Here is a 17225-nt window from a genome sequence, read left to right as displayed (position 1 = left end):
TCTATTTCTTTCTTTTGCCTAGTTGTTCTAGCTAGGACTTCCAATGCTATGTTGACTAGAAGTAAAAATGGGTATTCTTGTCTTTTTCTGATCTTAGAGCAAATGTTTATTGTTAATGCTAGTCCCCATGAAGTATGCTAGATCTCTTGAACTACTCCTTCTGACTCACTGAAATGTTGGATCCTTTACCAATATTTCCGCATTTTCTCTCTTTTATCCTTTAATAAACTCCATTCAACCCACTGCTTTTATGAATTCAAGAACCAATATTAAAGCACTATATTCCTATTCAACTATGATATATTGTAAGAACTTTTGTAAATGTGAAAATGTACCCCCAGTACAGAAGAAAAAAAGTTTTATGCTTCCCCCAACATCAAATTAACTCATCAGAATATATATGTCTATGCTTAAGAGTCAGAAATATAGCCAACAGAAAAAGCAAACATAGAGAATGGAAATATTATGAAGAATTAGCCTCTAAAACATGCTTCTGCTCAGCTGTCTCCATACTCCAAAAGGAAAACAGGACCTACACATGGAAGAAAATGAAAAGAGTTATTCTCATTCTACTGGCACAGCATAACTGTAAATCAAAAACTAGTGTTATGTATTAAAGATCAAACAAACATGCACTATACAGTATCACACATTACAAACTTTGGTAGAAAACATTTTTGTATATCTAAAATACAACTACAGGCATGACTTTTGACTGTCAATGTAAAATGTTCTCTGCTTCGAGGAAAACACTAACTTCCACAACCTCTGAGCCTAGACATTGTCTTATCCTTTGCAACAAGCCTGGAGTCCTTAGAACTGAATGACATTGCATTGGATGTAAAATTATTGAATTCCTGCCCAAGCTACTTACTCTGATGAAGAAAGAATTGCATTGTGGGCCTAAGTAGGACCTAGAATACTAACTAGAAAGTTATATCTGAATGTTCCCTACTCCACAAAATAAAATGAGAAAATTTTCTATTAAAAATTTGGTCAATTTGATACTGTTTAGGTGCATGTAGATAATATTTAAATATACAAGCAAGTTTACTTGAATTCATATTTTTAAGCTAAATTCAATAACATTAAAAACTTTTTATGTCTCCATACTATCAATTCTTTGTTTGACTGAAGATTTATCCTTTTCCACCAGCTGTTTTACCACTATGTAGAAGCAGTTGGGTAAAATTTCAGGTTCTGCTTGGCATTTTGCTTGTTGTACTTGGCTGCAGTACTGTATAAATATTGCACTAGCCATCAGATAACACTCAGGTTATGTCGTTGCTAGGTCATCTTCATTTATCATAAGCCACCAGATGTGATCTCATCTGGGTCTCCAAGGATATTTTGCAAAGAAAATTTTATTTTGACCCCATGGTTTGATATTTTATGCACCGATGTATAGTCTTAGGACCTACAGCATAAAACTCTTTAAGTCACTTTACCATATAAATGTTATTCTCAACCTCATTTTTAATCCAGCTATTATAACTGGCTTGATGACCTTCTGTGATAATAAATCTCATAAATTGAATAAATGCAGTCTGGGTTGTTCTTCTATCTCCTCTATTACTTACTAAAGCTGATCTGAGCAAAGGAGAGGATAATAGGAGTTCAAGCTTCCTCAGAGAGAAAATTGGACTAATTACTTCATTGTAACTATAGCAGATAAATTCTGAACACTTTATTAAGTGTCACTCTTCTCTAGACTTTTATTAATTGAGGAAATCTTTATTTTAGAAAGATGGCTATTAGTTCCTAGTGTGTGTTCATTACTTCCTTTCAAAAATACATAATATAATGTATCAAATGCACTTTTTTGCAGCACTGGGATTTGAACTCAGGGCTTCACACTTGCTAAGCAGGCACTTTACTACTTAAGCCATGCCTCCAGCCCTTTTTGCTCTGGTTATTTTGGAGATAGGGTCTTGATTTTTTCCCAGGTTGGACTGGACCATGATTCTAATATTTTAGGTTTCCTGCCATATCTGGGTGACAAGTGTGCACCACCTCACCCAGCTTTTTTCCATGGAGATGGGGTCTTTACAAACTTTTGCCCAGGCTGGCCTAGAACCATGATCCTCCCAATCTCAGCCTCCTAAGTAGCTAAGATTACAGGCACAAGCCACTGGTGCCTGGCTTCAAGTGTACTTTTATGCATTTTTCACTTGGAATATAACTTAGGGTGGGCATTGGTTCAGCATGCATGTGTCTTTCAATTTGTCCATCTGCTTTGGCTTTTACCTTGACAATGTAAACATCAGATGTATAGCTCATAAACTTTTCTATTTTGTTCTTTATTATTAAGTAAATTTTGTCCAGATTGTTTGCCCAAAATATAATTTTATGATGTTTCATCTTATATCTAAAAAGGTATTGAGGAGGATTTGTTGTTGATTTTTCCACAAAATTACAAAAAATATAAAATTGGTCAGTTAGGGTAGTAGTGGAGGCAATTATGAGAATAAGTTAGATCTAAAATCATTTTACCGAAGAATGAAATAATACAGGTCAGCTTGAGTTAATTTAATTGCCTGTCTGTATTGATCAAATCCATAAGATTTATTGATTTCTAATTGGCCTATGTAGACAAAATTAATAACAGCTTTATTGTAAACCATTCTCATCTTGCTCAACCCTTTGATCTACAACAGGAAAAATGAAAAATGCCTTATGTTCCTGCTGAATTTCTCTTTCTTGTAACTTGAGACATTTTTTGGTACCACTTCATTAATCCTATCTATATTACTTCAGGTAAATAATGGTAAAAATCACTATGTGCACTCATGGACATGTATTAAAGAGTGGAAAAGTTAATTAACTTGCTACAAGTCAGACAACCAGTCAGCCTGAACCACATTCCACATTTTCTGCTTGGCCTCACTGCTCCCTGCACTTCTGAAACCTAAGCAATTTTATGGTTCAACTTTGGTTTTCATTTTTTCATTGCACTTTTTCTTTTTAAGATTTGTACTACTAGAAGTTTGAGTTAAAGGCAATTCTTTTAGAACTTCAACTGTGAGTTTTTTTAACCCAAAAAAAGTTTTGTTATAATGCTTTCCCACTCCATCAATGACTCAACAAGGTATTCTGCTTTCTTTTTTGTTTGTGTCAATACAAAACAGTATGAAATCTAGCTATGAATTTGGAATAGGTCTTATAACTCTTATCATTCTATGTTTCACAGCTGTTTCTCGAACAGCTACTGCTTGCCAAGAAGTGTAGCAGGCATTGAAATTTCACAATATGATGAAGAAATTATTTTAGTCTCTTACTCTCTTAAATGAAGGAGTCAGAGGAGACTATCCTGGAAGTTCTGGGGAAGAGGCTTGAATAAGGGGTGGGGGAACAAAGTATGAAAGGCTTGCACAATGAATCAAAGAAGTTCCCACTTGATTGGTAACTACAAAGAGTTAACAAAGTTATTTCCCTTTCAACTTGAGATATTAACTCTCAATAACTTCTTATCATTTTCCCCTGATAATAATAAGGGCAAAAATTAATTGTATTGCTGCATACTGCTGAATAATTACCCCCTTGACCATGAGGAACTGTAATTAACTATGAACAGCTGATGTGCACCCTAGACTTTAAACTTCTTAAATGGGGTGACTAGTTATAACTGGCATCTCCTTGCTAGGACCTTGAAAGCTAAAAGTTGTTAATAAGAGCAATCTGCACCTCTGGGGCACAAGACTTCTGGATCAGACAGTGTCCTTATCTCTCAACTATTGGACTGCTACGGTTTTGTCAGAAAAGGGACAGCTGATGCTGTTCTGTGGCAATCTATGTGTCTCCCTACTCTTTTTGAATAGGCTATTGTAAATGCAGCTTTTGGAAGTCTGCTTCTGAAAGATTTAAGACCACCTGGAGCACCTTACAGTATAACTGTATCAACTTCTATCTTTGCTTTAGAGAATGGCAAAGACTCCAACTATACCTATTGTACAGACAATTTTATGGACAGGACAGTGTGGCTACAGACATAGCCATCTTTGTAACTGGTGGTAAAATATGAATGGCATGCTACAACACACTGAATATGCAGAGAGAAGAATCAAGGCTTAATAATTTAATATTGAGGTCTCTACTCCCATTTCCTGCCTGGTGAGCAGGGAAATGTTTCTCTCTTTTTCCCCATTTCTCCCTACTTGATCCTGATATACTAAATTTCTTTCCTAATAAACTTTGCTATCATTTTCACTAAAAAAGGAGAATCTAATATTGGAAGATTACCTAGAATTAAGGGATACAAAGAGAAATCACTAGCAAAAAATAGAAGTAGAAAAAGTGCAGCAACACACATGAAAAATAAAGGACAGAAAGTTTATAGTAGTCATGGTCAAAGTTATCAGAGGTCAAAAAGGATAGCAAGAAAGAGATCAGTGAGAACCTTTGAGAAAAAGTCAATAGTATAGAAGAGAATCAATATGTCAAGGAGTTAAGAGAACAGGTGAGGAAATGAGCCCTATAGATAGATCACTCACTTCACTCGTTAATTGAAAGGAAAGGGAAAGAGAAGTGCAATGGCAGCTAGAAGAGGCAACAGGATAGGGGAAGGTTCACTTTTAACACATAGGACCATGTTTGAAAACTGCATCATGGAAATTAATAGATTATTAGAGAGGAATTAGCCAAGTATCAATCATTTGGAAAATCGGAAAAACAAACATTTATTGAGGAATACTGAGCAATATACTAAGTACAAGAGATACATAAATATGAAATTATTACCTCCCCCAAGAAGCTCACAGTTGGTGAGTTATAATCCTAGCTTGTTGGAAGGCGGAGATTGCAAGGATTGAGGTTGGAAGCCAGTCCAGGGAAATTGTTCACAAGGTCCTAAATAACCAGAGCAAATGGACTGGAGATGAGGCTCAAGCAGTAGAGGGCCTGTTTTCAAGCATGAAGGCCTGAGTCCCACAAAAAAAAAAAGAGAGAGAAAAAGAAAGAAAAGAAAAGAAAAAGGAGGAAGAAGGAGGAGAAGTAGAACTCACAGTCAAGCGGGGAGACTTGACATTTTCATAAATTATATACTGTATCATAAGTTTACATTTAAAAGCAGAAACCTAAACTGAGGGACTGAGCATCTCAGCCTATGAAAAGACTGAAAAGTATTTTCATAACAGATTATATCAAAGGTGAGTTTATAAGGATGGATAGGAATTGGTTAAACAAACTAGTGAAATTTGGCTATCAAGGCAGGGATGTAAAAAAGAACAGAGGTATGAGAAAGCTGTAATTTTTTTTAAACAATAGTTTTATGTGGTGGCACATAAGATGGAAACTAGAGAGTCAAAACAGATGAGGCTCTGAATTAACCATAAAAAAAATCAAATCAAAAGACAAAAGTCCTGATAGGTCAAACTGTAGAGATTTGTTTTGTTCTGAGAGCATTAGAGAATTTAGAACAGAGGAACATCATGGCTTTTAAAAGAAATCCTTAATGAATTGGGTTCCTGTTGCTGCTATGGCAAATCACCTTAAACAATGATAAAACAACACAAATCTACTTTTTTTCATTGTTCTGGAGGTCAGACATCTGAAATGCATCCCACAGAACTAAAAATAAGGTGACAGCAAGGCTAGGAGATTTAGGGGAACAAGTGCTTTTCTTACCTTTTTCAGTCTCTTGGGATCATCCACATTCCTTGACTGGTGGTCCTCCCCCATCTTCAAAGCCATCACTGGCTTGTGGAGTCTTTCACAGACAGTACTATCTGACATTCATACTTAATCTTCCTTTCAAGGAGCCTCATGACTACTCTGGGTATATCCCAGATAATGCAGGTTAATCATCCATCCAAAATCTTTAATCACATCTGAAAGTCTCTTTTGCTACATAAAGTAACACATGCACAGGTTTAGAGATTAGGGTTTTTTTTGGGGTGGGGTGGTAATGGGGTATGAACTCATGGCCTCACTTGCCAGGCAGACACTTTACCACTTGAGCTGCTCTGCCAGCCCCAGGAGATTAGGTATGGTCCTTTTGGGGAGGCCATTACTCAGCCTACCACAAGTGACATTGTTCTACATATTTTACTTCATTTGTTATTAATAGAAGGCAACAGGATTCTCACAGTTTCTGCATTCAACCTGTTGCAATACTATACATGAGGTAGCCTCTGAAAACTCCATGCTACATCTGTGAGATAGGTAAATGATATCTAAGCATAAGAATAATTATTTTTATTTCATTAACTACCTAAAAAGGACTGAGAAACCCAAAGACAGACTTTGAAAACTAGTGTGCTAGCACTTTGAAGAATGTGATAGCATGCTACCACGCTCTGAGTATTACATCATTTATCTACGTAATTCACAGCACTGTTGAAATATGATGGAAGACATTATTATTATTTCATCAGAGAATCAATTCTTTTCACTCTGAATATAAAGTTAACACTATAGATAAATAACTGCTCATCCCATTGGCTGCTTATACTGAAATATATATTTTCTTATGAATTCTATATAGAAGTAATGAATCTATGCACACCAAGAAGTACCTCCTTCTTAAATTTGATATATATTATTTTTGATTCTTTTCAAAGCAATTTGCAGAGAAAGGCCTTTGAGAAATGCACAATTTGAAAACTGAGGTTTAACACCATTTTAAAAAAACTGAAATCATAGATATTCTTAAGAAATAATCATGAAAATATGAGGCAAATGTCTGGATAAGGAAGAGAATATTAAAAAAAGGCAGACTCTCTCTGTGGAATAAGTCTTTGGCAGTGATAACGGGAAAACACAGGTCATTCTCAGTCTTCCCCAGTCAATAAAAAGACTGTCAAGAAAACAGCAACTCTGAATCTTTTACAATCCCAAGGAACCCTCTGCCCAAATAAAGTGATACAAACCTAAGATTTCTATGAAAGTTTATATTAGCCAAAATATCACATATAGAAAATAATTAAAGCATTATTTGCAAAACCAACTATGGAAACCTCTAATTTGAGAGCACCTAGCTTTTATTCTTTAATGCAACCTGTCTCCTCTCTGTTAAAAATGCAAAAAAAGAAGATAAAAACCAACACAAAATTAAGGTTAATAGTCAACCTATTCCCAGAAACCAGGAGAACTTTTCTATAGCTATACCTGATCTAGGTCACTGATCAGACTTACTGAGAAACACAACTTATGACTTAAAACTCATAAATATTTTCCTAGCTAGAAAGATATAGAGAAGTTACAGACAATCACTCACTCATAAATGCCACGGCTATATAATATACCCTAATACTCAGTTGATGTTCCATTTTGATGTTCCTCAACTGTCTCTTCAGTTTCTATTTATGTAAATGGAGACCAGATCTAACTGTTTATCTCAACAAACAATACTACAAAACGGAAAAGTGAGTCCTATTTTGCTATTTGCCTCCAGAGTAGTGCTGATCCCACTAGTGAAGTATTTTACTTCAGGAAGGAACAAATAAAGAACCCAAATAACAATGCAGGTTTTACATTGACTCTTAGTATTAAATCTTTCTAAGCAGAAGTAGTAAAAGAATACTTCATTTGGTTCAGCAAAAATATATGACTGCTGGATACTGGGAATTAGATTTATGACTGCACAGTCACCACATTTCTGGAAGGAACTTACATGGAACTTGACTAGTGCTGCCCCCGAAGGCCCACATGTTCAAAGCTTGGTCATCAACCTGTGGTGCTATTGAGAGGTGGTAGAATCTTTCAGAGATGGGACCTAGAGGCTGCCCTTTGAAGGAGATATTGAAACCCAGCTCCTTTATCTCTCTTTGATTCCTGACCACCATAAGGTGAGCTCTCTACCTTAATGTTCTGTTTTGCCACAGGCCCAGAAGCAACACAGCCAATCAACCATGAACTGCAACCTCTAGTAAACCCTTTGTCATTATAAGCCATTGTCTCAGGTCTTTTATTATAATGATGGAAAACTAACTAATACACCTAACATCAAAAGTGGCTAAGTGTAATCCAAATATTTTGTCTATTTGCAAACATCCTTTGTAACAAAAGCTCCTCTAACTCTAAAAATCATAGAGAAAACATGGTCTTTCAATCTACATAGACATGGATTTTAATCCCAGGTTCCTTTTCTTTAAAAAAGGAAATAATTATTAGAACAAATTCAAATCATCAAAGACAGAATTGAAGGAACTCTCTCCAGCTGGTCCAATCCAACACATGAAGAAAACACACTACCTGGTACCCTTTCTGAGGAAATTGCTTGAGAAGGCATTCCATCCATATGGAAATTCAATCAGGATGAAGATTTCAAGAGAGAAAAGACAAGGACACAAAAGATATTGATGAATGAACTAAGACTCTACAGAAGGATTAAACTATAAAATTCATATGTAATACAAAAAGCCAATACATACAAACACGGAAATGTCACAATAAAACTCCCCACACAGCTGTGTTAAGCACACAAAAATGTCTGTTTTCAAAAACAAAGGACAGGGGGCAGAGTGGGTGGTAAGGGAGGGGGTGGGGGCAGGGGAGAGAAATGACCCAAGCCTTGTATGCACATATGAATAATTAAATAAAAAAAAAAACTCAGCTCCAAAGTCAAAAAAAAAAAACAAAGGACACGAAGGTAAAACAGGTCCTATCTGGAGGTTGATACCAGTGGGAGGGGGGAGGATATAAGGAAAGGGAGTAGGAGAGTGAATATGGTAGAAATATTATATCCTTATATATGAAAATGGAAAAAAGTGAGACCTATTGAAACTCTTCCAGGAATGAGGGGAGGGTGGATAAAGGACAATGACAGAGGCAGTGAATTCAACTACTATATATTGCAAGAACTTTTGTAGCTGTCACAGTGCACTCCCAGTACAACATAAAATACCATTAAAAAAAAAAAGTCAGTACCTGAGCATTGGAGAGTCTGGGAACTGCACATGTTAAAAGCAGGAAAAGGAACTGTAGAAAGCAAATTCCAAGATTTGGTGGCTTTTAGACTCAGACTAAGTACAGTTGACCTACACATTAGAAACAGCAGACAAGGACTAATACATGTTGAAAAACTCATTTTTCTAGCTAGTTCTCATTGATTGAGTGAAGTTATCCCTGATTCAGAATATATGTCAGGCTAAAATATGTTAATATCCTACAATGAATAACAATGTGGTTTCTAATCTCTTTCACATGAACACAATTACAACAATATATGGAGAGATAGTTTGACCCATTTTTTTGAAACATTGCTTTTCCTTTATGCTGAGGTAAAATTTTTAAAAATTTAGGAAATCACCTATACAATTATAATTTTAATTAGTTTTTAACCACAAAGAGCATAATTATCCTCTATGATCAAAAATATTACTAACTATCCAGTGACAGTCCATGATTAGACACTCAGAAACTGTTATTACAAAAAAAATTGCCAAGAAAATGTTGAATAACCTCCCTTCCCCAGAGATGTTTCTTCTAAGATTGTATTTATCATAATGTTTTAGCAATACACAGACATTTTAAGGTACATTTCCTTACTGCTCAAACAAATAAAAGGAAGTGTTTAACATAGGACATAATTAGATTTCCTAAGATATCCTATCAGAACTAAGTCTATGAAAATCTAATTTTAAAACGCATTACAGTAAGTTCACAATGCATCTGTTTTATTAGCAACATTTAAAGAACTAAACCACTTTATATAACAGGCAATTAAAAAATCCCCAAAAAATCATATAAAACCATTTATTTTTCACTTACAATACCCTATTTCTTTACATCATCAGATATAAGCATTTATCACAAAAATGTATAAACTGATATAATTACTTTTTTAGGTACATTTAGCAACAAAGTGAATCCTTTTATGGGCTCCTGGAGATGAAAAGAAAACATTCACATTAAAATATTTTACCTGTCTTGTTATAATAGAAGATTATACACATCAAAAAGCTAATTTGATAAATCACATCTAATTATGAAATACTGTAAAGGAAAATCATATTATCTATTTGTCTTCATATTATCTCATGAACTACATCTCATTGATCTTTTTTTAAAAAATACATTTTGAGTTGTTAAATATTTTGCCAAAAATGTAGTTGTACATCTGTCTGTTCCTACCCATACCCTGAGTTTCTCTCCTTAGCAGCTGAAATCATGCCATGGCAGGGACAACAGATATGGTAGGAAAATTTCAACTTCCTAAAGCCCACCAGTGGCCCAGACTTTCGAGCACACTTACACACAAAGATTTTAAAGCAAATATAAAGAATATTTCCCAGAATTCATGCTCACAGTAGTCTTCATTATTGCTTGTGGTGGCATGCTTTTTTAATAATGGCATTATTTCATTAAGCATTTGCTCATCAAATGGCAAAAAAAAAAAAGATGCAGAGAGATCAGCATCCATGCATAGCTTTGTAAATATGTAAAACTTGAGTATAATGAAAGAAAAATCCATTGGGAGCAGAGGACAGAGGAGGAGTCAAGTCATTCACTGGAGTAAAAGAAAATTAGTCTAGGCTCCAACATCTCTATAATAACATTCAATATTTAAGAAAGCAGTGCAGTAATTATAAAAATTGTAACCTAAAAATACAACCACAGCCAAGGGTTTGGATATAAAGGGAACATTCAACTAGTTTTAACATGAAGAGAAATCCCATTTCCCAGAGTCAATCCCTTCTATTTGGAGGGAACTACCCTAACATAACACTCTTCAACCTCTCTGCCTCCTCCATCTCTCCTAAGACATGCTCCAGAATCATGAGAGAACAAACTTCTGTTGTTGTAAACCCATGACTTGTACATGATTCTGTGCATTACTTTATGCAGTTTTTCTGGTCTAGGCTGGCTTTCCTGGTCTCTGCTGAGCCTCTGACACACCTGTCTGAATATTCAGCAGCTGGATGACCTCATGCCTCAATTGTTCAGTTGAACTCTCTCAGAACTCTGAAGGTTGGCAGTTTGCCTGTCAGGATGACTCAAGTCCAAAGGCTTGAGGAAAGAGATTCTAAATCTTGCTGCAATGTCATGTTGCAAGGGAGTTTAGTCAAGGGGAAAAAGAATGGATTCTCTTTTTATAACCCACCACAACACCTAAATTGGATTTACCTATGGTTTCCTTAATCTCAATGGATGATAACCCTTATTCCTCCACATATTCAGTTCAAAACCTTGTAGTCATCTTTGACTACCTGCTTTGTCTATCATACAAAATTCAAACAGAAATCAACAACTGTTGGTTATACTTTAAAGTGTATCCAGATATTTGCCATGTGTCTTCTGGTAGGAGAGCTCTCAGACTACACAGTTCCAGCAGCTGTGTGAAATATTCTGAATTCTGGACACATCAGAAGCAGGAAATGATGGCAACTAGGGTGCAGAAGCAGACAGTGTGAGCTCCATGAATCAAAAATCTTGCTGAAATGCTGGAGCCACACTTGGCAGAAATAAAGCACCAAGGAGAATCAAAACTTCAACCCCTGAACCCTTAGCCCATAGCAAGCTTCTCCATGCCATGTTACACTGAGAGAACAGTAGGCTCCCATGCTACCAGATCCCGGCTCCAAACCTGCTTGGGAGACATTCGGCATACCAAACAGGTGAGCACCAAGTGTCAAATGGTATTCCCCCAGCCACCCTGGGATAAACCAGCACAGCCCCCTGGGCAGACTGACCTCCCCCAGCAAAAAAAACTAAACAATGAACAAGGAACTGAAAACTAACACAGAACAGAAGGGGCAGAGTTGCTGAAAGCGCACCGGAGAAGGGGGAGAGGCAAGGAGCTGATCTCCATGCAAACACAAACTTGAGTAAATAAAGGCTGGAAAGGCAGAAGGGCCAACAGCGGGCAGTGATAAGCCGATGCCTGAAATAGGGCAGGTAGCAGGTCCACAAAGTTCATCTCATGAGCAAGTGAGCAACATCCAAAATCAAACAACACTGCAAAATTGAAAACCAATCAGCAAACCATCAGAACATGCTGACAGCAGAGGGCTGGCTGACAGATCACCGACCTTATCCCAGAGAAAGGGGGTGAGGCAAAGAAACCAACACAGCAACAACCCATCTCCAAAGGAGGACAGTTGGTGAGCTACAGAGCTGATCTCTGGAACCTGAGGACAGCATACAAACTTAAACTGCCACACCTCATTGAGGGAAGAGCTGACAAAGCAGCTGCCGCTGAAAGACAGAAGAAAAAAAACACTACCCAACCACCTGACAACACTATGACAGAGCTTCTGCTTAAATACCAACACCAGGACTGGATGCTGGAGGAGTTAATACCAGAACTTAAACGAAGACTGAAATTCTATTGTTCCTGAACTTGGAGTGGTTTTTTGTGTGTTTGTTTATTTTGTGTCTTGTTTGTTTGTTTATCTCTCCCAGTTGATTTCTTTGGGGTTTTTTGTATGTTTTGTTTTGTTAATTTTACTATTGTGAGTTAGTTAATACTAAATTACACCCAGACCAGGGAAAGAAATAGCACAAACACACTAAGCTGAAAACCCAATACAGCCACAAAACAAAATTAAACCAAGGGAAAGAAACCAAGTGACTGAAACCACCAACTAGCTTATCAAGAACATAGTTACACAGTATCAAGTGGAGTGATAGGAAGACAAAAAAGGGATGAAACCATTCTCCTCCAAAAAATACTTTAATACAGGATTCAGAGGGAAATGAAGAAAATGGATACCCAGTTCTGGACTCCAACAAAACAAAGATAAAGGATGGCAAGGAACCCAACAGATGCCCATAAGAACATACTCAAAGAAGAAATCCTGCAAGTAATCACTGAGAATTTCATGGAGATGTTACTAGACATAGTTAACCAAAATGTACAAGAAGCACTCAAGAAATTTCAAGACACGACACCAAAAATAAAGAATACAAGAAGACACAGAAACAAATAAATGAACTCATAGGAGCCCTAAATGAACACCAAAGTGAAACAGAAAACATTATAAATAGAGAGATAAACGAATTAAAGATGAAAACAATATAAAAGAGGAAGTGACCCATGATATGGAAAATCTCAGAAAGAAGAATGAAACAGAAACACAAAACACGATGGAAGGCCACTCCAGAAGACTAGAACAAGTGGAAGACAGAATCTTAGAACTTGAAGATAAAATAGGAATTAAAGGAAAAACTGAAGAGCTATTAGTCAAACAACAAAAGACCTGTGAAAAGAATATGCAAGAACTCACCAACTCCATCAAAAGACCAAACCTGAGAATCATGGGCATTGAAGAAGGAGAAGAGGTGCAAGCAAAAGGGATTTGTAATATATTCAACAAAATAATAATGAAAATATCCCAAATCTAGAGAAAACTATACCCATTCACACTACACAGCTTACTTGATGTAGAGAAGCTCTCAGACAGTCTTGTGCTATCATAAGTTGTTTAAATTGTGTCATCTGCTGAGTGTTTCGCTGCACTGTGAAAATATGTCTACAAACAAGCAAAAGGTGCCCCCAACCCATGGTAAAAGTTATGGTTATCCTCCCAAATCAAAAAGGACATGTGTTTGCTTACTTGAAGTGATAAAGTGTTGAAATGTGGCATGTCTGTTGCAGAACTTGGCCAGTGTTATGGGAAAGTAAATTAAGAATGTGCAGTATAGTGCTCTATGAATTTGTGTTTTTTCCTCAATAGTGACCTCCTTAGAACAATATGCCCATGCATACCAAGGGTCTATTTTAGTAGTAATTGCAGCAGCTGCATGCAGCAGCAGCAGTAACACCAATAAAAACAATTTGTTATTCTATTCCCGACAGATAAAGTTATCTATTAAGAAATCTATGCCTCTGTTATTATTTTGCAATTCTGAAAAGTCTAGTTTCTGAATCATATGGTATAGATATTTTAAAATTCTTTCTAATCTAGTCTGTGGAATCATTGTTTCAATTTATAATCTCATCAGTGGTACTCAAGTACTTATTTCATCTTGACAAGAGTAGCAAGTTTCATTTTGAAAGATTGCTCCTGAGTGATTATATATCATGGTGAAGCTAAGGAAGTCAACAGTATATGAAGAACACCACCACCCCATCACTAACAAAAACCCAACTTTAGTTTTATGGTACTAGAATAAAGAAAACAGATTTATGGAGTAGCAGTAATGCATTTATTATGAAAAACAGTATATCACACACACTGATGAATGGCCATGCTTGATGTGACCATTGTATTCCACTGTGCAGCCAGATGGTGCTGCAATGTGAAAAATGCATTGTGATGGACACTGTGTCCTTGATAGCATGAGGAAATCAATAAAAACCAAAGTTCACATACTCCCAACAACAACCAAAAAAACAGTTGTTAGGATTTTTGAAGAGTTCAGTTGTTTCATTAGATGAAAAACATACACTTCAAGAGCTTAAAATATTGATGCCTCACTTAATGGAGAAAAACTGAAACCATTTCCCCTAAAATCAGGAATGAGACAAGGGTGCCCACTATCCCCACTTCTATTCAACATAGTATGGGAATTCCTAACCATAGCAATTGGGCAAGAAGAAGAAATAAAAGGAATACAGACAGGTAAAGAAACTGTCAAAATATCCCTACTTGCAGATGACATGATCCTATATCTTAAAGAAAAAAAAAAAAAAAACTCTACCCAAAAACTCCTAGACACCATAAATAGCTACAGCAATGTAGCAGGATATGAAATCAACTTACAAAAATCATTAGCTTTTCTGTACATCAACAATGAACAAATTGAGAAAGAACATATGGAAACAATTCCATTTATAATAACCTCAAAAAAAAATCAAATACCTAGGAGTAAACTTAACAAAGGATGTGATGACCTCTACAAGGAGAAATACAAACCCCTGAAAAAAAAGATCGAAGAAGACTACAGAAGGTGGAAAGATCTCCTGTGCTCATGGATTGGTAGAATCAACATAGCAAAAATGGTTATCCTGCCAAAAGCAATCTACATGTTTAATTCAATTCCCATCAAAATCCCAATGACATTCATCAAAGACATTGAAAAATCTACCCTAAAGTTCATTTGGAAACACAAGAGACTGTGAGTAGCCAAGGCATTATTCAGCAAAAAGATCAATGCTGGAGGGATCACAATAGCCGACTTCAAACTATATTACAAAGCAATAGCAATAAAAACAGCATGGTTCTGGCACAAAAACAGACATGTAGACCAGTGGAACAGAATAGAGGACCTGGATATGAAACCACACAGCTATGCCCACCTTGTTTTTGACAAAGGCGCCAAAAACATAGGATGGAGAAAATACAGCCTCTTCAACAAATGTTGCTGGGAAAAGTGGCTATCTGCCTGCAAAAAACTGAAACTAGATCCATGTTTATCACCCTGTACTAGTATGAACTCAAAATGGATCAAGGACCTTAATAACAGACTTGAAACTCTGAAATTAGTACAGGAAAGAGTAGGGAATACTGTGGAAGCAATAGGTATAACAAGGACTTCCTCACTGGATCCCCAGCAGCTCAGCAACTAAGAGAAAGGATGGACAAATGGGTCTACATAAAATTAAAAAGCTTCTGCACAACAACAGAAATGGTCTCTAAACTGAAGAGACCACCCACAGAGTGGAGAAAATAGTTGCCAGTTATACATCAGACAAAAGAACATATATTCCTTTATATACATCAGAATATACAAGGAACTCAAAAAACTAAACTCTCCCAAAATCAATGAACCAATGGACAACTGAACTAAAGTGAACTGAACAGAACTTTCTCAAAAGAAGAAATTCAAATGGCCAAAAAAACACATGAAAAAATGCTCACCATCTCTAGCAATAAAGGAAATGCAAATTAAAACCACACTAAGATTCCACCTCACCCCTGTTAGAATAGCTATCATCAAAAACACCACCAAGAACAGGTGTTGGTGAGGATGTGGGGAAAAAGGAACCCTCATACACTGCTGGTGGGAATGCAAGCTAGTGCAACCACTCTGGAAACAATATGGAGGCTTCTTAAAAATCTAAACATAGATCTGCCATATGATCCATCAATCCCACTCTTGGGGATATACCCAAAGAAATGTGACTCAGGTTACTCCAGAGGCACCTGCACACCCATGTTTATTGCAGCACTATTCACAATAGCCAAGTTATGGAAACAGCCAAGATTTTCCACTACTGACAAATGGATTAAGAAAATGTGGTACTTGTACACAGTGGAGTTTTACTCAGCCATGAAGAAGAATGAAATCTTATCATTCGCAGGTAAATGGATGGAACTGGAGAACATCATCCTGAGCGAGGTTAGCCAGGCTCAGAAGACCAAAAATCATATATTCTCCCTCATATGCAGACTTTAGATCTAGGGCAAATGCAGCAATGTTGTTGGACATGGGTCACACACTAAGGGGAAAGCACATAAGGGAGGAATGGGGATAGGTAGGAAAACCCAAAACTTGAAAATGTTTGATGTTCCCACTGCAGAGGAGCTAATACAGTAACCTTAAAACGACAGAGGTCAATTATGGGAAGGTGACAGGGAAGGAGTGAGAGGTCAGGTAGAGATGAATCAATTCGGGTTGTAATACACTTGTGTATGGAAGCAATGCTAGGAATCTCTCTGTATAGCTAGCCTTATCTCAACTAGCAAAAACGCTATGTCTTTCTTATTATTGCTTATGTCTTCTCTTCAACAAAATTGAAGAAAAGGGCAGAACAGGTTCTACCTGCAAGTGAGAGGGGTGAGGAGGAGAGCAAGTTAGTGAGGGGCAGAGGGGAGAAATGGCTCAAACAATGTATGCACATATGAATAAATGAATAAAAAGTAAAAATAAAAAATAAAGTGTATCCATCAGAAGGCAGAGAAAGAGAGAATCACAGGCCAAAATAAGTAGGATTCCATCTCAAGAAAAAAGTTGGGCATGGTGAAATATGTCTATAATCCCAGCTACACATGAGGATCTTGGTCCAAAGCCAGCCCTGGGAAAAAATTTTTTCAGATTCTATCTGAAAAAGTAACTAAAGCAAAAAGGGCTGGGGCTATGACTCAAGTGGACAGTGTTTGCCTAGAAAACCCAAGGCCCTATATTCAAACTCTCCTACCACCAAAACAAAATAAATTTTAAAAAGAATAAAGTATATCCAGAATCTACCATTTCTCACTGCCATCACTTCTAGCATCCTAATCTAAGCCACCCTCATCTCTCACCTGGATTGCTACAATAACATCCCAACAAGCCTCTCTGCTTCTACTTTCAGCTTCCTACCATCTATTGTTCTCAGTATAGTATCCATAGTGCTCCTC

This window comes from Castor canadensis, chromosome 2 (assembly GCF_047511655.1).
Source record: "Castor canadensis chromosome 2, mCasCan1.hap1v2, whole genome shotgun sequence".
NCBI classification, from domain to species: Eukaryota; Metazoa; Chordata; class Mammalia; order Rodentia; family Castoridae; genus Castor; species Castor canadensis.
This window is presented reverse-complemented; position numbering follows the sequence as displayed.